Genomic DNA, 23,685 nt, shown 5'->3' with positions numbered 1-23,685 from the left:
CTTAAGAACTGAAAAACAAGGTAAAAAAGTCTGAGGCTTTCCCCTATGGTCTGCACAAAAATATTTATGTCTTAAATTTTTTCTTATGAGATTCTTTGGTTGAAGAAGAGGTGTTTACGCCTATGGAGGGGGCAAAGGGAAATTGTTGTTCTTTGCTTGGATGGCTTCATCAGAAATCCTGAGCTACCAGACCTTGAACTGATACATTATGCTATTATTTCTCCAGAGCAGTAGTTGTAATCTTGCTAAAACAATAAAGGTTCAGGAACTGTTGCTTAAGACTATATGCATGTACACAGATGTTGCTAAAATGGGAGATGTTACAGCTGCATTATTCTTAAAAAAGTCTATGAATTTAAAAACAAAGAAACAAAAGGTTGTCTGATTTCACAGAGGACTGTAGCAAGTGGGAGAACATCCCAAACTTAAGAATTTCATGCAATCTTCAGCAACCCAAGCTTAGGATTTTATAGGATGTCCTTGGATGTTTAATTATCACCTATCAAAGATGGCCAGAGGGAGAAGAGAAAAGGTGAAAGATAATGAAACACAGAGAGAATTTGCAGACTGTGTCATGTCACAGCTCCACAACGGGAGCTATCCTGCAAAGGGGTCAGGAGGCTCCATCCTGATCCATCCTCAGCCCATGGCAGGATATGCTTTTTTCACATTTCAGTTAGCCATCTGTCAGAGCATCTTTTCCGGTGGACTTGATTGTACTGTACAGATTGGAATGTCCAACCAATTGAGTACTAACTGTCTAAACACTCCTGAGTGCTCTGTAATTCCACTCAGTTAATGTAGGCATCAATCTACTCCAATTTAAGCATCAGTTTGTTCTAAATCTAGTAATATAAATTAAACAGAGTAGTTACTAAGCATTTTACCTCAACAAACAACACCTCAGACTGCAGAGCTCAACATGGGAAAAGAAAGGAGTGGCAGGGCAAAAACAAAAGCAGAACATGTTCAGCCACATCTACAGATTCATGTTTCCTACATGCAAAAACTTTGACTCCAATGTAATTTATTTAGTGCAAGTCCTCACCTGAAGCATGCCTTGTAAGAAGCAAAAGGATAACTGCACAGACAGTCTCGAGTGCCATTATTGTAAACATGTTTAAAAAATACTTGGTTATGTAATGTTCATTTGAATATGCACATAGAACATTGCCTAAAACTGTTTCATGTTTTAGTTGCCAAGTTTTTATTCATATGCAGAAGATAATCTTTGAGAGAAAGAAATGGATATGGTTACATTGACTTAGATGTAAAAGCAGGATAGCAGAGGTATAATAACACATCCTGAAGAGCATGAAAGAACATGCTTGAAAGTTTGTGGTTAAGAAAGCCTCACTTAATTAAAAATATATGACTTAGAAAAGGAATGCTGTGACATTGCCTCCTGTCCATTATGTTTTCTGAAGACCCCTGAGGTGTCCACAACTGTGTCTGCACTATGTTTGATGCATCTATATTGGATTCAGACCCACTACAGTGATTTTCAACTTTCAGACTTCTGAGAACTGGTCAAAATGTTCAGGGACATTTCTGCAGAAAGTATTTATTGGTTTGCAAACAGCTGCCACTAAAATGAAATCTCACAAAGAAACCACCTTCACTGTAGATCTACGCAGAGGAATTTCCAGACACCTATCAGTATCAAAAAGGATGCTCCATTTAGTGACTGAAGTTAAAGGGAATTCTGTTAGGTAGAAAGCAATTACCAAATATGATGGATGTGACATTGCTAGGGTCTAAATATTTTAGTAACCTGGCCAGCAGGATGAAATTATTTCTCATTTCAATGTACCAATCTAAATTTGGAGACACTAGAAAAATAAGCAGGAAGGCAAAATCATTTAACTAGATGAAAGAAAGCCTCTGAATCCACACCAATGTAGAGGAGGGTGCACAACTCAAGACTATGTCATACTTTTATGATAAAATGAAATGACCAGTTCAGTAGGCTGAAAAATGCAGGAAAAGTCTGAAAAAGGTTGTAGACAATGGAATGTTTCTCAGAACTGGGAAGACATGCTTGTCTGTTTGTCAAAGGACAGATCAACCCAGAGAGAAATGCGGATGGGTCCAAACAATATGTACTTTCTTCAGATCCAGGGTATGTTTCAAAGAAGGCCAGGCACGAGAGGAGACTGCTCTGTGTCTTTCAATACACATTTTATCTTAAATACGTTTGTTCTAAGTAACTAATGCCTTCAGGAAGGATTTGGATACAACTGCTATTGTTCCAGGAGGAAACTATGGGTAAAAATTTAGTTCTTAATCATACAGGAGACTGACTTCAGACCTGAGTAAGTCTGCAGCATCTTGAGATTTGAATCAACCTAAATATTATATTTCAGTTAACTTTAGTCATACATGAATGAGGATCAACTTTCAACTAGATCTTATCTTTACATATCTACCTTTGCCTGCCCAGGCGAGCATGTAACACAATATTAGATTAGACATTGATTTTTATTGATCACAGGAAAGCAGTCCTGTTTCTTTCTTAGAAGAGCTGTATCTTTCCATCTTATGAGAAACTATTAATAGTACACATTCTGCGTGCAAGAGGTCTTAGAAGCACTTAGTTATTGACCTCATCATTGCAACTATATGCATACATATCCTAAGGAATTGTGCGCTTGTCACCTAAGGCCATGACATTATCTCATCACACAGAATAAGCAAGGTCAAACCTGAGCAATACAAATTACTTAGTAAGATGCAGTATCCCCGCTGAGTTGCTAATAACACAACATTCCCATTTGGTGCAGAAGATGTTTTTAAAAACAAGCTTGGGTTGGGATAATACACTTCTACAAAACATTTTGGAAGTTAAGACCTCAGATGCTATAAAATATGCCTGAATCAGGCAGGTGGTAAGAGGACAGAAACATGGTCTTGCTCCATAGGAACTAAACATACTTATGGAGACATGTCTGACAATTTAGCTTCATCCATGCAAAGTTGCACCAATAAAGGCAGAGCCAACAACAGTTGCCTATTGCCTAGTCAGCATGATGTCATTGATGTCACGGACAGTCAGTGATGACATGGACTCAAGTGAGAAGTGGGCTTCTCAGCTTGGTTTGGCACCAGCTTCATGTTTTCTTCTACATTGGACATACTGCTGCTACCAAGCTAACTGTATCCCTGCTTGTCTCACATCTCCATCTGTCTTTCATCTCTCAAATGAATTACACTAGTCTCATCAGCCAGGTCAGGTTGATGCTACAGCCACCTGTAAGGACAAGGCACCTGGAGAGTTATTGATGCAGTCATGCTGCCTCCTGTGTAATTTAGTCTAAAGGGCCAAACTTTGGGTCCATATAAGCAATTCAATTCCATCCTGTAGCCTTAGCAAAATTATCTGAAAACAAAGTATTAATTCTCGATCTTGATTTCAGTCAATGTATGCCCTAAAGTATTTAATTTTGATAGCCCTCAAGACAGAATGGGACAAATGACTGTTACAAAGGCTTGCATCCTTATAAAATGCAAATAAGTGAAGCAAAAGCTAGAATAACACCGCATTTCGTTCCCCTCACAAGAAATTAGTATCACAGTAATTATTGTAAAGGAGAAATATGACCATTGTAGACATTGATATAAGATATTGAGAAGATTCAAATCCTGATGGTGTATGTATCTAATCCAGGTAGGCTGTTTAATTCTTAAGAAATTCTATAGGTAGTCTGCTGAAGTAAAGTGTAATAGACATTAACACAAACAAGGAAAGTGATAGTAATTTCTGTTCTTTCTTCTATCTGTTATGCATGAGGATTCCTGCTGTTCATTACAGGTTGTCTTGCAAGAAAAATACCTTAGCACTGGGATGGCTTTCTGAAGGTGCAGAGGCATCTTTAGAAATTATAGCCTCACACACCTGAACTTCCCAGGCATGAAGAAACCTGAGGTAGAGTAAGACTGTCTGCAAAGGCTGTGGCAGAATGCCATAACAGTAGAAAATTCAGCTAATCTTCCCTTTATAAAGAAACTCAGTTTCTAGGGCACCTGAGTTTTAACAGAATCTCTCTGAAAGAGAAGACAACATGGTGATTTTTGTTGCTCTAGGCCAACGCTCTTTTATACAAGAAGGCTTCAGTCCTCTTTCAGGCTTTCCAGTCTGCCACCATGTAAAAAAGGAATAGCTTTGTTCCTGGATGAATGGCAAATCTTTCAGTTCCATGTACAGTACAAGCTTTACAAGTAAGATTTGGATTCAAATACATTATAATGGAAAGTATCTATTATTTCACTGACTCATGCATAAAATACACTAAAAGAAAAATAGTAAGAGGTGGCACCAGAAGCACAGAGAGGTGAAATTTGCCCATGTCAGTGATCAAGCCAGCAGCAGAACACAGGCCTGAACAGCCTTCCTGTGTTTTATTACCTGGTCTGTTCCTGCTCTTTCAGGGAGGCAGGACAATGTAGAAATACCCTCTCTAGCAGAAATAACTCAAGGTTACCAGAGAAAGGTAAGAAAAAGAACTATATGAGATGCTTCAATTCTTTAACACATGACATCATATCTTTAAGGTCGCGTATGAGTCTCATACAGCAATGGGACATGCCACATGGTCACCTTTCCTGGCATCCCAGCCTCCCTTTTGCCACGCTACCTTGCATGACACTGCTTAGCAGTTTAGTCCCCTCTGCCTTGCAAATTGGAGATGACCATCAGGCTGTCAGTAGTCTAAAAATATTTTGTCAAAATAGATATTAAAATACACGGCTTATACACAGCTTAGTTTATTTACCAAAAACTTGATCAAGAGAAGATATTGGTCACTTCACCATTCAAAGACATCAGAGAAATACAGCAATTTTCAGACTTGCTAGCTTTAAACTCATTATCATACAAAGTGAGCATAGCCACCGAGCTGCTAGCAATTTAAATAATAAAAACTTCACTCTGTTATTTTTTCTTCATCTGCAGATCCCTGAAAATAGTCTCTGTATCTGGTAATACTGTATAAGAATCACAGGTCAAAACATTTTAATTTGGATGTGGAAAGCAGAGTACTACATCTTCCGTCAATTGGGGCTGCAGTTCCTCGGTACTTCCAAGGATTCCTACTGTACCATTATAACCTCTCTCTTTCTGATACCAATACTGACGGTTTTTCTAATTCTATAGACCACTATCATGAAATTGTCACTCTGGGTGCAGTAGTAGTGAGCGCATTGTAAATATATGCAGATGTGTACACTTGGAGCTTCCAGGGTAGGTAAATTAGTTTTATAACACCTCATAGGTGTTAGGCAGTCAAATTAAGCAATAAAATCTGATGGCCAAAAGAAATGGTAGTGCTTTCTGACCCTAACTCCATCTGTCATCAAAGACAATCCTCATTTTCCACTGATCAAGCTATCTTAAACATCTCTTCAACCTCTGGTAGGACTTATCCATGTTAGGTTTGAAGCACATAGTAGTATTAGTCGTACCAGCAGCAACCCAGCTGGGGCAAGATGGAGCTCACTGAAGACTAACAGTCCCAGTATTTACCCAGCATCATAAGTTAAATATAGAGCGCTGAATCCTCTCCTTCATTTTGTTTGTGACATTTATGGTACAGTCACAAGATATGGGAAGCCAAGGAGGCCATGTGCAATTTCATCTATAGTTAACTTAACACCTCTTGTCCCAATAATGTGGCATTGACTCCTTTTCCCACTGCTAAGAGAAGTGCAGAAGCTACGTACTGTAAGAGAGATCAGCATAATGTTTTTAGAGCAGCAGATGTGACATCGTTTTACAAGCAACAGTATGAGCAGATGGTGTTTAGAGAGTTCGCCTTGCCTGCTCTAAAACACCTCCGTTGGGTCACTAATGGATCCTTCGTCTAGTCGAACATAGTGCATAAAGCTACAATGTTCCCAAGATGACGCATATGGTCATTTACAGCTTCTCAGCTCATCAAATACAAATTAGATCAAAATCTTCTTTACAGAGCACAGATATCTATAAGCCAGTACTCAGAAGAGTAAGCTATTTATTCAAGACAGGATAAAATAAAGACAGTCTGAGCTGCTTGGCAATAAAAACAATGTTTCAAATGAAATTAAGTATCTCACCTTAAAGCCTGCAATTTTTGAAGTTAGGGTTCGTACTTGGGTTGTCTTCCCTTCCTTCCCCCTCCCCCGCCAAATTTTTAGAGAAGGGAAGCAGCAAGTGAGTCAGGAGGGAGATGTTTGGATAAAGGAACAGAAATTATAATGGAGAATTTCTCCACAGGATTCAGGGCTCCAACCAGAACACAAAACCATTTTCCAGCCAAATCTACTATTTGCCTTCAAAGGGCAGCTACTCAGCCAGAGGAAAATGATGAACACATGAAGTTCACATCAATTTCGATATCTCTTGGCACCAGCCACAAGAAAGCAACATTGCTAATCAAAAATGTTTAGTGTTCCTTTTCCAGTGATTTTTGTTAACATGACTTTTCCCCTTCCTTTGAGTTTGCAAATCACTTCTCAGTTGCGCCTCTATCTTTGGGTGCCTTTAGAAAGAAATGGTACTTTCAGAGTAATGGGAGCTACAACAGGCTTATAACAATTGCCATCAGCAGAGGTGCCTGAGCACTGCAGAGCCCGGCAAGGGAAGGCAAAAGAGCAAGAGGTAGAAAAGACCAACGGATCTTTCTTCTCTGGCCCAGGTTTGGTCTAAAGCCTCTCTGTGTAATCTATGACAAAAGATTTTTAAAGGTGTTTCAGTCCATTTTTAATTTCTTCCTTCAGCCAGCAGCTTGTGTTTGTCATGTTTACAAGATGTTTTTGGTTTTTTTTTTGCACTGGCATAGAATGACTTTTGTGTAGCACAGAAGCAGAAGACCTGAGCATGCAGTGACTCCCTCCCACAAACATATGCAATAATTAACACAACCATTTTGCCTGGTCAACATAGTGAAAATCTCTGAATTATAAAAAGAGAAGATTCAAGTGAAAGGCACTGCCTAGAGACAGAGTTTGCTCTTGTGAGTTTCACTTGTGAGTGACTGATATTTTTGCCCCACTCATTCTAAGGTTTTCTGCCCTATTAAAATTCTGCCCGCTGATGTACTGCATGCAATTAATAGAAACAAAGATGTAACCTTGGTCCTCTCCCCACCTTGCTCTAACATCTACCCTGAGTAAAATAAAAGTTCACTTCTTATTATGAACCTAGCACAACATGCATTTTGGGGATAGAAAAGAGGGAATCCATATTACATTACTCTGCCAAAGCTGCACTTCAAATACACTGTTTTTGCTGTAGGTCTTGGTGTTCCATGGGTTTTAGTCTCACATCAGAAACTGTAACAGTAAAATCTTGAGACTGACAGATTTCAAAAGCAGAAACTTTCATGAATTACAGGATGGATTGGAGGTTTTTATACTAAATGTGGTCCTCAGAAGTAAAGCCTACCTGACCCGACAGCATCATTCATGTCTCAGAATATCAGGAACTGCCGGCTTTGACCTCACTTCTGATAAGTAGAAGCAGGACCCCATTTGGGAAGCTGTTTTGTATTTCTAAAATACATATTTTTTCATAAAGCTCTAAAAAATGCCATTTTCACAGACTAGCTCAGACATTTGTTTCAATGATTTCCTCTTTGCAAAGGGGCTTAAATTTGACCTTCTCAGATTAAACTCTTCAGTGCCAGGAGTTTTAGATGGCAGGAAAACACATCTCGTGAGTGAGGAAGAAGCAGTACATGCCATAAGTCTTGGCTTTAAAACAGTCTCCCATGATATTCTCATAAGCAAGCCAGGAAAATATGGGGGGAAATATTAAAAGGTAGATGCAAAATTGATTGGAAAAACTTATTGAGGGGGTAGTTCATAATATTCAGTTGTGACTAGGGTCTCAGGGGGACTAATACTATTTGGTATTAGCATGCAGATGCATTTGATTTGAGATACCATTGCTATCTATCTACAGAGAGTAAATAAAACATGTAATTCTGCTCCCTTGTCCATTCTGGAAAAAACAGTAGCACATTTATACTCCTGTGAAATACTCTTGAGGGGATGGTTGTGAAATTTCAAAAATTCTGACTTCCCAAAAATAAACAGGCACTGCTTAAGTTTAAAGGAAGCTTTCCCATATCTGAAAATCAGCCCTGGTGAAAGTCTTCAAGTTTTTTTACTGTGTCATAGAAAACTTATCCAGTACCTAGAATGGACAGAAGTTATTTAAACATCCCACCATGTCTCCCACCACTCAAATCACCACTCTGTTATTCCTTTTTCACTACCAAAGGATATTCCAGAACTTGTTTGGAGCTTAATGTTGAAAAAGCTCAAGTGAGCTGGATACAACAGCACTGGAGTACCTATTGCTGAACAGCTAGCTCATAGACTGTAGCCTGAAAAGCCTTCTGTTATGACACTGTTGGCCAACAGCTCTCAATTTCTGACAGAAAATTCAATAACTGCAAAGATAAACTAAAATTATTCAACTGCACATCTGTATCTGTTGAGTGTATGAGCTGGTTGCATTAATATTTCATGTTAGTTGGGTAAGAATGATCAGTAATATGTCAGTCTCTGCCTCCTGCTCCCTGCTTGGATAGTGAGAGCATTTTAAACAAAAGTGAATCAGGAATAAATACTAGGCCTGTTCGTACAGCAACACTTGCTCTCTTGAACATAAAGAGATATTTCCCCCAAAGAACAGCTATTCCCTAGATAACTGTAGTGACAAAAACCTGCTGTGTGAACAGTTAAAATGAGCAGCTATTGAGGATTCAAAAAATGGTTCACAACCACTTATTTCTACAGCAGCCAGCCAGACCTTCGTCCCGCTTGCTATGCTGCTCTGTGCTGCGAACTCACAGAAAGTACCAGACACGTCCTATTTCTGGAGACTCAGAGCTGAATCATAGTCTTGCAACAAGAAAACTGGGACTGCCTGTAAGCCAGCCGGATGAAACAAAACAGCAACAGCTGCTGGCGAACAGTCAGGGACTGGAGGGCACCAGTAGGCCTTCATGGTGCTGACTACCTGAGGTGTCCCCAACGCTGTCTGCAGCCTAGGACCCCATGCCCCAGTGGTACCGCAGCAGGGCTGGTCTCAGCTTTCCACAGCCCTGGCCATGGGGCCCATCAAGCCAGGCCCACACACAGACCAGCAGGCCAGCCTGGCCCTGTGCCCAGGGAGGTGCCCAATGCCCAGGGCTGGGGCTGCCCCCAGTTCCACTGGCTGCCCTGCTGCTGCCCTGGCTGCCAGGCCCTGCCCTCATGGACCCCAGGGGAGCCCCATGGCTGCTGGAGCCCAGGGAGTCCTCGCCCCTGCAGTGGGGCACGCAAACACAGGGTGGATGGAGGCAATGTGCCAGACAGCAGAGCCAATCCCCAAACAGCAGAAGAAGATAAAATATTGTCCAGTACACAAGAGGTTATCACAAGGAGCAAACAGAATCACCATATTGCAAACCATACAAAGCCAGAGCTGCTTACTCTCATAAGGAATTCACATGGAGTAACAAACTGGTTACAAAAAACTGCTAAAATTATCTTCACAGATGCCTATATTAAGCAGTAAAATGTAGAAAAGACCTTTCATTTGCCTTGGATATGCCTGTCTTCTCCATTTTTCAGTATTTTGAGGTTTCCTCTTGCTTCTTTTTTTGATGTTGTACGAAACCAAAATGGATGCTAAACCAGTCAGCAAAGTTACATGATGGAAGTGTACAGTCCAGTGCAATCAATGCAGTTAATTAAAAATACAATTAAATAGAAACAGTAATGAGAATTGGAACACAATAAATAATTAAAACAAAATTAGTTTGGCTTTTTTGTTGAGCCTCTCTGCCCCAGTTAAAAGTAAATGGCTTTTTACTTCATTGATAGCTACAACAGCAAACCATATACAGCTCTAAGTTCTCTTTCCAGTGTTAAGGTGTAAGCATCTAAGGCCCCCTTTCCTACTTTCCCCTTGCTCTACCCACTTTCCACAGTCTGCTGTTCAAGTCCTGGTGCCACAAAACTGGGAGCTGGACTGTGCAGTTGCAAATGCAGAGCAGGAAAGAAGAATATGGTGGTAGAAAGGAACAAAAAGCCTGTTAATTATTCCAACAAAATATGAAACATTCCCCTACAGCAGAGGGGAAGCAGTTGGCAAATTATTATTTATATGTTTATTTGTGTTGGAAATAAGCAAGGGCAGAAAGAAGTAAGACTATTCCACTCACAAGCTACTGACAGCTTTTTTTGTACCTTGCTCATAACCATTTTGGGGTGTAGAAGCTAACATTGCAGTAAGTAACCTGGGAAGGAAAGAGGCTTTGATGTTCTAACACCAGGCCTTCAGAACAAATGCTGGGTACTAACACAGCTAACTGCTTCATTTCTCAGCTCAGGTCTGCAGGAATAATTTTTACAGGTTATTGTGTCTGTCTGATACTACCACAGTGGTGTTACAGCGCTATAAATTTTGTATTGACAGCCATGGTTGGTTTCCTACTTTTCTTGTATTCATTCACATCTTAAGTGTTCCTTCCATCCTTGAAGGAAATAAATCTCTCCCCTGTGTTGGGGAATGTTAGTGACAAAAAGCAGGATGCTGAGAAGAAAGTTTCAGCTTTCACTTTCTCATTGCATAATCCCTCCAGTTCTTTGAGAAGGAAGAAACAAATGAACCCTTCTGGCTGATTCACTATTTAATAACACAATAATTAGCTAAACATCATGACAACTAGGGATTAAGTATCTTCCACTCTTATTGGACTTCTATCATCAGAAGAAAAACAACAAGTAGCTCTTCTAGTAACTCAGTTATTTTAATACCACAGATCGATAGCTTGATTCCTGCATTTCTCAAAACTATGAAACCTAATAACTATAATAAATATTAGCATATATCTTCTAAGCTATAATGGAATTTTATGAAGGTTTATGTGCACTGCTGTAATATGTAAGAAGAACTAGCTAACAAATGTCTTTTAAATCCTTACTTTCTGTTGAACAATTGTTAACACCACAGCTGCTCCAGTGCTGATTGTTGTTTTGAGCACTGACAACTATTTTCCAGATAAGCATTGCAGCAAAATGTAGGTAAAATTGGACATAGATTTATAGGGTTTATCACTATGTATTAGACCCTTCTATTGAATCTGGACAATAATGGAAGCTCCTGAGACAGACGAAAGCTTTTCTGAGATAGTCAAAGCAAGGGAGGGCTTAATACTGGCTTTTCTTACAATTGCCTCCACTAGTTTATTGTGTAACTTTGGGTAAAGGCCCATCTTGGCACTGCCACAGTTTCCCAAGATGTGAAATAAGAATAACTCTTAATCAGTTTTTTGTGATGTTTCAAGATCCTTTCAGAAAATTGATGTGTTGCAAAACCACACCCGAGAAAGTTGAAGGAATTCACTCATAGAATGATCAATTAATTTCCTTATTTGTGTAGTCTGAGGAGTCCTTATGCTAACGTATACCAGAAATTTTTCCTATACCCCTGTAGTGTTTACCAGATAGAAAACTGAAGTACTTGGTCTATGCTTCTTAGAAGTGTTTCTGTTCTTGTTATTCTTAAGTATTTATGCCTTGCTTTGGTTTTTGTTAAATACTTTTAAGATGTAGCCTGTTACCAAAAAGATTATATCTTTTCCTGAATTACAGAATAGAAAATTAAATTATGCTAAGTGCTAGCAATTCATATAATCTTTATATTGGAGTGAAAATAATTTTAAGAACGCTGTGTGCAGTCTGGTCAGCAAGGTAATGGTACAGTGCTGCAAGATTCTTATAGGTGAAGGTATTATTTCAGTTTCGTGGGCATGCGATAAACTTTCTTGAGGCCTTGAGGGACAACTAAGGCTTGTTCTTACTGTCATAATGCCTGAAGACATGGGCAACTGCTTATTTCACTCCTCAGTTTCCTAAAACTTTTTAAAGTGAGCAGCCCTTTTTCAGTGGGGAGTTTTGCATGAGTGTCACTCCCAGGTCCTTCTTCCAGCAACCAAATTAGACACACATGAGCCAAAAGGATTACATTTTCTACAAATCCCTCTACACCTTTCTTTTTTTAACCAGAGCAGACAGGTTGACGCTGAATTGTAACACTAAGACCTTTTTTTGCTATTTCACACATAATGTAGCTTATGAACTTCCTGGTCATAACAGAATTTTACAAAACATGGGTATGTAATTCTAGGATGAAGGAAAAAAAAAAAAGGAAACCAGGGAATGACTAGCTTTTGGTAAAATACTGGCTGCATGGCTGGGTGCAAAGACTTGTCATGAATGGAGTTAAATCCAGTTGGCAGCTGGTCACGAGTGGTGTTCTGGTGTTCCCCAGGGCTCAGTATTGGGTCCAGTTCTGTTTAATATCTTTATCAGTAATCTGGGCAAGGGCATCAAGTGCACCCTCAGCAAGTTTGCAGGTGACACCAAGGTGGGCAGGAGTGTTGATCTGCTTGAGGGTAGGAAGGCTCTACAGAGGGCTCTGGGCAGGCTGCATCGATGGGCTGAGGCCAATAGTATGGGGTTCAACACGGCTAAGTGCCGGGTCCTGCACTTAGGTCACAACTACCCCATGCAACGCTACAGGCTTGGGGAGGAGTGTCTGGAGAGCTGCCCGGTGGAAAAAGACCAGGGTGTTATTGGTTGACAGCCGGCTGAACATGAGCCAGCAGTGTGCCCAGATGGCCAAGAAGGCCAACGGCATCCTGGTTTGTATCAGCAATAGTGTGGTCAGCAGGAGTAAGGAAATGATTGTCCCCCTGTGCTCAGCACTGGTGAGGCCACACACTGAATATTGTGTTCAGTTTTGTGCCTCTAAGTACAAGAAGGACACTGAGTTGTTGGAGTGTGTCCAGAGAAGGGCAGTGAAGCTAGTGAAGGGTCAGGAGAGCAGGTCTGATGAGGAGAGGTTGAGGGAACTGGGATTGTTTAGGCTGGAGAAGAGGAGGCTGACGGGAGACCTTATCGCTCTCTACAACTACCTGAAAGGAGGTTGTAGCGAGGTGGGGGTCGGTCTCTTCTCCCAAGTTACCAGCTATAGAATGGGAGCAAATGGCCTCAAGTTGCACCAGGGGAGGTTTCGATTGGATATTAGGAAAAATTTATTCACTGAAAGAGTGGTCATGCATTGGAAAAGGCTGCCCAGGGAGGCAGTTGAGTCACCATCCCTGGAGGTATTTGAAAGACATGTAGACATGGCACTTTAGGAGACATAGTAATGTTGGATTAATGGTTGGACTTGATGATCTTGAAGGACTTTTCCAACCTAAATGGTTCTATGATTCTAGATTGCTTCAGTTTGTTGAAAGGAATATTTCTGTATGGCAGTAAATACTTCTTAGCTCCTGACAAGTAAGTCTGGTTCTTTCCGAAGTAACCTATACCCTATTATCACATTGACTCATTCTTTTTGTTCCAGATCAGGGCATCATCTCTGTAAGCCTTAGTAATGGCATGAGTGTTATATTTTCTAGGGACATTTCTTGGTTATCCAATATAGCAGTATTTCCCAACAAGGGTGTTGGATGTCCACAGGTATATCTGCAATGCTGCCTTTCAAGGACATCTAAATCTATGAACATATTTACCCCTATATGTGACATTTAAATTTCTCTCCCTGAAGAAATTATTCCTTTCTACTTATATAATTCCAGTTGGGCTGCATATGAGGTAAAAAAAAATTAAAATATGTCCACCTATAAAGTCAGTGTATTGTCAACCCCAGAAAACTTTGATCTGCATGGAATGACTGCACGATGTAGCAAATTTAACTTCCTTGTAGAAGGTTTGTCCTAAGTTTTCCAGTAGTCGGTGCCATTTTTGCCAGCCACAGCCCAGGACTCACAGCCTCTTTGAACCGTGAGGCTGATGCAGTTCAGACTTCATTCAGTCAGACTTTCTATATTTGCACTTTCCTTTTATAGCTGAAAGTTAAAAATATCTTACATTTCTATGTCAAGTACAGCACTCAAACCCCTGTAATGCAGTTTTGCAGTTATATTACTGTGTCTGGATTAACTGCAAACTATTAATTTCAGTAAAAGTGCAGCAGAACTTGCTATTGTCAGAAATAAATCTACCTTTTTATTATCTTGCTTTCCATTGTCATCCATTACTTTCACCGATGATAGATGCACCGTTGAAACCTTTTCCAGTTGTCTTCTGTATTTCCGAAAATACCCAATCTAGCAGACCTTTGCGCAGCTCTGGCTCTTTTCATACGTTCTGTGGTTTTTATTTACAACTGATGCAATGGGGTGTTACATGTTCACTTTGGGCCTACAGTACTTCAGTTAAATTCTCCTTATTCAGTGATGTATTTTCACCTGTCTCCACATAATAGAACACATTAAACCTTAAGTGACAGCCAGGTTATTATTTTTGTATTAACACTTTACCTCTCAGAATGTCAAAAGCAGAAAACAAAAAAAAAAGTAACTCAAGGAAAAAAAGAAACAGGTGGTAAAAATTTACAGCTTTTCATGCACTTCTGGCATAAAAGTCTGAAATTATCTGTTACTGGGTTTTATTTATTCGTAGCAAAACCTAATTTGAAGATTATGACAAATACTGTAAGTAGGAAGGCTAATGATACTTCTGTTGTTATTGTCTATGTGTAATACATTATGGAGACTGTGGAACTACTCATTACTGAGACATGAAGTAAAAGGCAAAACAGTAGGGTTTGGGACACTAATCTTGCAAACGCTCACTGTGGGGCATTGTGCTTTCTGATGTGTTAGGCAGTGAAATGAATACAGGCAGACAAGTACTTACATGTGCTTGGAGTCACCACTCTTCCTTATTCTTTGGGTCATATACCAAAATTGGATGAGATGCACACGACAGGTACTGCTTAGAGGTAAGAGGGGAGTAGCTTTGGGATCAGTTCCCAAGAGGTAAATGGTGTTGTTTTCCCTGGGATCTCATCACATAAGAGCTAGTCAGGCTGGTAGCCTGGTAAGCTTGCAGCGTTACCCACATTTGTCTCTCCCATGGAGACAGATTCAGATGACCCCAAACCCCTGCTGCCAGACACCCTCCTGCTAATCTCATCAGCACGGGCACTGCACTTGAGCTTCTCAGTCCTGAAATGCCTTGAAAACTGCCCAGTTACAACTCTTGTTGTAGACATGGAGTAAGTTTATATAGGAATCAGAGAGCAGGGCACATGCTGTGGAGGCCACATTTGTCTGAGCCTTTAATTTCTTAATGGAAAAGGATGATGTAGCTTTTTTGTTCTGGAGCCATGGGAGAAAACCTGGTACTGCTAATAATCTTTGTAAACAACAGGATTTGCATAATTTCACCAATCATTAGATGCTTTAATTCCTGATGATAAAGAATGTTAAGTATTCCCTTTGGTTAAAAATAGCTTGCTCCTATGACTGGTTATTAATAGTTTACCCAGCACTGATTTGAAACATTTTGATAAATGTTCAGAACTTATATTTGATCATTCTTTTTTTTAACTAAACTACTTAGTATAGAAGTAAGAATTTCTTCAGAGAAACAGCTTGTTTAAACTCTATCTACATAAGTTATTAATTAGAAGTGACTTGTAATCTTTTGGTATAGCTGGTTTAAAAAGTGTTCCCAAAAAATCCTTGCTGCATTTTTTTTTTTTTTTTAAAACAAGTCATGCTTCCATTCCTTTTGGTTCCTTTGGAAAAAGGTCTCTTTCTTTTATGAACAGGCCTTTCTTTACCTTGTTTATACTTTTAAAATACCTTTTCATTTTACGTTGGCGTAACTTTGTCAAGATTTCTGAATAGGAATTAAGTAGCTTTACTTAATGGTGCTTTGCCTTCAGGCTGTTTATCTGATAACAAATTTCTATTATTTATTTTTGCATTTTCTCCCCCAACCTGCTTTTCCTTCTGAATTAGCCACATATTTAAGTAAAAGAATTTTTGTATTCTTTTGCCTGATGTTAAATTCAGGCAACTTTCCATGCTTCTATGCTCAAATAAAATTCCCCAGTAATCCTGATTCTGTGTCATGTGAGAGTTCGGATTCCACCCTTTACCCTACCACTGTCTTCTCATGCTTTTTTTTGGGAGGAAAACCCAGCTGCCCATTCCAGAAGGAAGCAACAGTGTGCTTTAGCCAGGTCCCCAACCTGAACAGACAGGGGCCAGGACCAAAGGACACCCCCAAAAGGAATGGTTGCATAGTCCTCACAGAGCCTGAGTCTCAATTTATGCTGCTAAATAATTGTAATAATCAATTTCTCAGTCTGAGTCTCGCATAATCACAGCAGGTTGGAAGGAAGGAATTAAACTGGGTTTTTTCAAAGGTCTGTAAAATGTCATCACTCTGATAAGAAATACTGTGCTGTTTCTATCCCTACAGTCAGCTTCACACTCTGGCCACCATTCCCTGAAGGACTGATGAGTTTAAAAGAGCAGTGTAACAGCCTTTTAAAGATGTTTGGTTTAATATGACACGATTCTTTCCTTAAAAAAATGTATGGAGCCATACAATAGCAATAAAACAAATTTTCAGTTAATACAGACTTGATGAACAGCTCTCTAAAGGGCTGTTTCAAAGGAAATCACCTTACAAGGATCTCAGAAATCAGGCCTAACAATATTAAGCCTTATCATTGATGATTGCAAGGAAAAAATTTGAAATTATAATTAATTCATGGATACAGCAAACATTCACAGTGTGGTAAATAATGATGAGGTCAGAGTAAATAAAGTGATCTCACTTTTAATTTTTTGAAAGAACATTACTATAGTCAATGTTAAAATTATACACGTTGATATAAGAGGGAAAGGTCATACATTTAGGCTATGAGACTAAACAGACTTTGTTGAAGGTCAAGGAGTTCTGACTATGTAGCTGAAAAGAAGCTAACATAACATAACCTTGGATTTAAAACTAGAGGGATAGGACTGTTAAAGAGGTGTCCTCATCTCTGTGCACAGAATAGACAAGATAAGCGTTAGGAAGACTGACAAACAATTCAAGGGTGGTATTGAAGAGAGACCCAAGAATTATCCTGTGCCAGAATGTAGAAACGGATTCAAAGAGGGATGCTCCATGGTCATTCCAGGCACAGAGACAAGGGTGGCTGGTGTGTAATTCCCCAACACTTTCTCAAAGGTTTGTTAAAGTTAGCGTTCTCCAAGTCATTCCAGAAGATTGCATATACTACCTTTGCTAGGTCCTGGGGAGCTTGGTAGAGAAGCTTAGTTTCTATTAGCTGAATCAAGAAGTCAGAAAGGAGTGACAGAATTAAAACTTTGTTGTCAGTCAAAAAGAGATAAGAAAAAGAAATTGTAAGGCTAAATGGTCCAAAAGGTTAATAATAGGTGGTTAACACAGTGACTAGTGAGTCACACTTTAACAATACTGTAGGGAAAGCAGATGAAGAGTGAAGGGAGAAAACCTTAAAGATAGCACAAATTTATTCAGGAAAATCAAGAGAAGATAGATTTCAAAGAGAACTAACAGAGCTGGATGAAGGTATAGCACAAGGGAAGGCAAAATACAATACTGACAAGTCCAAGTGTTCTTGGTAGCAAGAAGTCTAAATTTATTGTGTGGGGGAAAGACAGGGACAGAACAAAAAGCCCTTATGGAAAACCCAGTAGGAAGATTTGCTCAACACTGTTGTAGCTAAAAAAGAAGGTAGAAAAAAATGTAATTTTTGAGACCATATAAATCCGGCCTAGAGTACTGAAAAAAATTTCTGATATTCATCTTGCCAACACGAGGCAGAAACAAAAAGATTTTTGGACAGAGGAATTAGAACGAGTTAAAAGATTTCTTTAGGAAAAGACAGCAAAAAGAATGGATTAAGTTTAGGAGCAACATATACAAAACTATGGGTAGAAAAGTTACTGTCAAGTGCTCTAGTTAATACCTTTATAGTGCAAGAATGAAAGACTAAAATGACACAGAGAGGCAATAAATTCAAAACTGATCAAAATATGTGATTTTTAAACAGAGTAAGTTGCATATGGAGCTCATTGTCACAAAACAATCTGAAGGTCTAAAAGATCAAAAGGAATCAGAGTAAAGGTAGACGTTTATCTGAAGGTATATAAATCCTCGAGCAGGAAGGTATAATCCAAATGTCTACCTGACAGGAGTTAGAAAGTTAGTTCCTACTTACAGGTTATTCTGTAATCACTCATTATGTAATTTCATACATTTTCTTGTGAAACAGTAGGGATTAAACCTTTAGTTGAGACACTATGATACCAGGAGCCATAAATTCAAAAATGCACCTCTGGACAGCATTGATGTGGAAGATTAGGAAAGAGGGGAGTGTTTAGGTCATCACCAAGCTGAAGACAACCATATCAGTGGTAGCCAAATATGGAAAGATACACAACATCCATTCCATACATTTTTGCAGGGCTATTCCAGCTTTGAAAACGCAAGGATATAAACAGCCAATGTTTGCAGGGCAAGAGAACTTCTATTGGGCCAAGTGGTACTGCTGGGGAAAGAAAACAACAACAGCAAAGCCTCTTTATGTGTTTAAACCTTTGTTTCTTCCAAATAAAGTCTCAGGAACATCATGGATTTTCGGTTCGTTTCTCAGAATGTGCCAACCAGTGTAATAAAATATATTAATTCTCCCTATAAAACTTGACTAGCTCATTTCATATGTGCCAGTTATTGCTCTAAAGAGAAAAAAAGCGGCTTTGCTTTTTGAAAGAATGACCCGACAGCATGAAATATTTCTTTCTGAGGGTTCATTAGGCTCCATAGTCATAGCCAGGCTGCTAGACTGGCCTCACTACAGCCTGAAGAGGAGATGATCCTGACAGCCCTTTCTAGTGATGTCTGAAGTACAGGCTTACAGGCAAATCCTTGCTATCCCCTTTGGTTTAAGAGACGAGTGATGTCATCATCTACTTAATAAATACTAATATCAGACTGGAAGTTAAAGTGACTTCTCTACCCCAGAGGAATACATCTGTTGGAAGAAACTCTGGAAACAGTTGAATCAAATAGCAAAAATCACACAGAGATCAATAGAGCCAGAATTTCAGTCTATAAATTTAGCTACCTTCCCAGCTGAAAAAGGACATCAGAGGATGGGCTTTCTCCAACTGGCTCTGACATTTTCCTACAGCGTATGTGAAAAAAAGGGTCCTGGCATGTTGACTGTCATTATGTAGATATATTAATATTATATACCAAAATTTCTATGTTTACTGCTGAGCTTTTTCTTTTACATTTACTCCCAGATATGTCATGGAATCATAGAATACCAGGTTGGAAGGGACCTTAAAGATCACCTAGTCCAAATTTTCCTGGCAGAAGCACAGTCTAGACAAGATGGCCCAGCACCCTGTCTAGCTGAATCTTCTTTTTAACCCTTTCACTATTTTAGTTAGTTATCTTATTCCTTTTCATTTTATGCGTCATATGAATTTCTTGATTCAATGAATTCTTTATTCTGCCACACCAGTGACAGTGCCTCTTTCTCTGGTTCTTAGTGGCTCATGTTTACATTGCTCAAAGGAGAAATGTACAACAGGATGAGATAATAATATTCTACCATGAGGTTCAATTCTCACTGTGACTTTTTCTTTTTTGGACATCCAGAAAGCTATTTTAAGAAAATACCCTTCCATACTTTGTAGTTGCTTATATGCTTTATTGTTTAGCAATCTGCCTGTCCCCAGTTTATCAGGCTGAGTAATTTCTCAAGCAGATTTTCAGCACTGAAATCCCATCTACATTGATACAAAGCCTTTGGCAAATGTATAGACTCCCTTTGTTTATTTCTGCACAAGAGCAATTTAATGCTCTATATCATTGCCATAGTCAGGCATAAATGTTTTACAGAAATGACACTGCTTGTGATTTTGTTACTGAGTCCAGCTCCTTTTGTCTCTGAATATTTCAGTACTTTGTTCTTTTCATTTTTCTGTATATTTGTAATATTAGGAAGCACTTTTTACAAACTTTGTTTTACAGATATCAATACAGAAACACTACAACACAAATCCATCTCCTTACTACTCCCATTGTCACCCAGAGAATGAGTTGAAAAGCAAGATTTGAGAAGCTAGATGAAATGGAGTCCTGAACCACAGCAACATCTTCCCTCATTGATACAAAAATTCAGTTTAAATGGAAAACAAAACCTTTAGCAGACCATAGAATCATTGAATCATTTAGGTTGGAAAAGACCTTCAAGATCATCAAGTCCAACTGTTAACCCAGCACTGCAAAGTCCACCACTAAATCATGTCCCTAAGCATCACACCTCCATGTCTTTCAAATACCTCCAGGGATGGTGACTCAACTGCCTCCCTGGGCAGCCTTTTCCAATGCATGACCACTCTTTCAGTGAATAAATTTTTCCTAATATCCAATCGAAACCTCCCCTGGTGCAACTTGAGGCCATTTGCTCCCATTCTATAGCTAGTAACTTGGGAGAAGAGACCGACCCCCACCTCGCTACAACCTCCTTTCAGGTAGTTGTAGAGAGCGATAAGGTCTCCCGTCAGCCTCCTCTTCTCCAGCCTAAACAATCCCAGTTCCCTCAACCTCTCCTCATCAGACCTGCTCTCCTGACCCTTCACTAGCTTCACTGCCCTTCTCTGGACACACTCCAACAACTCAGTGTCCTTCTTGTACTTAGAGGCACAAAACTGAACACAATATTCAGTGTGTGGCCTCACCAGTGCTGAGCACAGGGGGACAATCATTTCCTTACTCCTGCTGACCACACTACTGCTGATACAAACCAGGATGCCGTTGGCCTTCTTGGCCATCTGGGCACACTGCTGGCTCATGTTCAGCCGGCTGTCAACCAATAACACCCTGGTCTTTTTCCACCGGGCAGCTCTCCAGACACTCCTCCCCAAGCCTGTAGCGTTGCATGGGGTAGTTGTGACCTAAGTGCAGGACCCGGCACTTAGCCGTGTTGAACCCCATACTATTGGCCTCAGCCCATCGATGCAGCCTGCCCAGAGCCCTCTGTAGAGCCTTCCTACCCTCAAGCAGATCAACACTCCTGCCACCTTGGTGTCACCTGCAAACTTACTGAGGGTGCACTTGATGCCCTTGCCCAGATTACTGATAAAGATATTAAACAGAACTGGACCCAATACTGAGCCCTGGGCAACACCAGAACACCACTCGTGACCAGCTGCCAACTGGATTTAACTCCATTCATGACAAGTCTTTGCACCTAGCCATGCAGCCAGTATTTTACCCAGCAGAGTATTCCTATCCAAGTCATGAGCAAACAGTTTCTCCCCACTGAATGCTGAGGGAAGTGGTGTCAAAGGCTTTACAAAAGTCATAGAATCATAGAACAGTTTGAGTTGGAAGGGACCTTTAGAGGTCATCTAGTCCAACCCCCCTTCAGTGAGCAGGGACATCTTCAACTGAGGTTGCTCAGAGCCCCATCCAACCTGACCTAGAATGTTTCCAGAGGTGGGGCATCTACCACCTCTCTAGGTAACCTGTTCCAGTGTTTCATCACTCTCATCATAAAAAACATCTTCCTCTTATCTGGTTTAAATCTACCCTCTTTTAGTTTAAAACCATTAGCTCTTGTCCTGTTGCAACACATCCTGCTAAAAAGTTTGTCCCCACCTTTCTTATAAGTCCCCTTTAAGTACTGAAAGGCTGCAATAAGGTGTCCTCAGAGCCTTCTTGTCTCCAGGTTCAACAACCTCAACTCCCTTAACCTTTCTTCACAGGAGAGGTGTTCCATTCCTCTGACCTTTTCATGGCCCTCCTCTGGGTCTGCTCCAACAGGTCCATCCTGTGCCATCCACAGCCTTCCCCTTATCCACTAAGCAGATCACCTTGTCATAGAAGGAGATCAGGTTAATCAAGCATGACTTGCGTTCCTGATTATCTGCTCCATAGCCTTCCTTGGCACTGTATTCAGACTGACAGGCCTGTAGTTCCCTGGATCCTCCTTCTGGCCCATCTTGTAGATGGGCCAGATACTAAATATATTTCAGGTTATAGAGCTTAACAAATTGAGTCTTTATCAGTTGTATTTTCTTTGCCTTTTTCGTCAAATCAGTGCAGTAATAATATAGCTCTCCTAACTGAAATAGGATTAGGAATGCAATTGTCATTGCATGAATTTTTACGTGTAGTGCAGTTACACTTAAAGCTATCGGATAGATGGAGGTTTAAACCCCAAACCTCCACACATAAGTACAGTTAATTATTTTTGCAGTACTAGGGTTCAAGAGCCTTACTAAAGGTCAGAAAGGAAATGCCAAGTAGTTGAAGGAATCGAAACCAGGTTGCTAACATCCCCTTTGCTGTTTGAAACACTAGCTCCCTTTTTAGTTGACTTCTTAAAAGAAAGTCACTATGTCTTCATTTAACCTTGACTGCAAAGCCCGCATGTGGTGACACTATTTATAGAGCATTGCTCATTAATTTATTAGGGTCCCACTCAGACGATTCTTGTTTCTCCAAACCTGTGCGATATTCTTGAGTCTCTGCAGGTGACTGTCCTTGTTCGTTTCTATGCATTTGTCTTCCTGATGCCCAAACCTCCCATTCACCTAGTAGTGGTGGTCATAACAGAGTTTTAAAGATGCCCAGCCCCTTTGAAATAATAAAAACTGAACAAACCCACTCCAAAACAGCAGTTCTGATGGCAGTGGAGGAAATTCCCCTTGACTTTCACTCTCTTTCCATTTGTATCTCCCTTAATAAGGACAACCTGGCTGAAGTCACTTTGATGTGGCCTGCTGAGTCTCTTTCAGTGCTACTTGGCAAGGGAGAACCTTCCCTGGCCTGTATTAAAGTCACTTCTGCTACAAGCACTCAGAGTCCAGTGAATTTCTGTTGACCTCTGGTGAAAGAGAACAGTTCTGTAATGCCTCCACAGCTCAGGAAAGGTCAGAACCTCTCTGTTCCCCACCTACCTTTGCCAGGTATTAATCAGAAAACCATTAGCCTAGCAAAGAACTGGAAGACACATTATTAAGGCAATAATACTTCTCTTACAAATTTAATCAGTGCTACGTGATATGTTTGCAGGTGTAGGCTGTCATCATTTGATACTTCCCCATTCTTATCCTCTCTATAGCCTTTTGGTAGGCTCTCCTTAAGTTTCAGTTCCTTTTTCTTGTCTCAGTGGCAGCCACCTGGGCTGTGAACAGAAGACTGACTGACCTTGGTCAATTGCACTGGTTCACATGTGGTCTGTGGCTCAGAATCATTCGGGGTCACAATGGAGGACAGTCTGATAATGTGTCTGCCATATAACAAGAAATCAAACAACTTCCCAGATGTTTGAACAAGTTTTACTGTTGTGCTACATAATGATGCAGGCATTAAGAAAGAAGAATCTTCTTGAATAGAGAAAAAAGATATTTCTTTACAGTCATGAAATTCCCTCATCTTTTTTGCTAGTTAAGCAGTAGGATAAAAATAAAGAAACATTTTAGTCCTGTTTATGATCCTGTTTTTTTCACTTATAGATCCAATTTGTAAAAAACCTTCCTCTTGGACCATTGCAATTACCATCTGACTGGCTGTGTCTACTGTCAGCACACACAAGAGAACTCACAGAAAGAAATTTCTTTGCCTTTGCAGTAACTTCTAAAAAGATACTGAATGTCAGAGCTCCATACAAGCACACAATCAGGTGTCTGCAATATTTCTTAGCAGTTTCAGAAATCTAGAAGATCTAGATGGGCCTGTTCATAATTACTCCAAAAAGGACATAGTCCTCAATTTCAGAGGACTGAT

At 40.0% G+C, this 23,685-nt stretch overlaps 1 protein-coding gene across 1 annotated transcript in view; it reads left to right on the top strand.

Moving 5' to 3' along the window:
- The window catches only part of BEGAIN (brain enriched guanylate kinase associated), a 156,520-nt gene that overhangs the window by 1,325 nt on the left and 131,510 nt on the right, over window positions 1-23,685 (top strand). The gene's annotated exons all lie outside the window — the stretch shown is intronic.

This window comes from Phalacrocorax aristotelis, chromosome 9 (genome assembly GCF_949628215.1).
Source record: "Phalacrocorax aristotelis chromosome 9, bGulAri2.1, whole genome shotgun sequence".
Classification (NCBI taxonomy): Eukaryota; Metazoa; Chordata; class Aves; order Suliformes; family Phalacrocoracidae; genus Phalacrocorax; species Phalacrocorax aristotelis.
The sequence above is the reverse complement of the archived record's forward strand: the minus strand, read 5'-3'. Positions and strand labels throughout refer to the sequence as shown.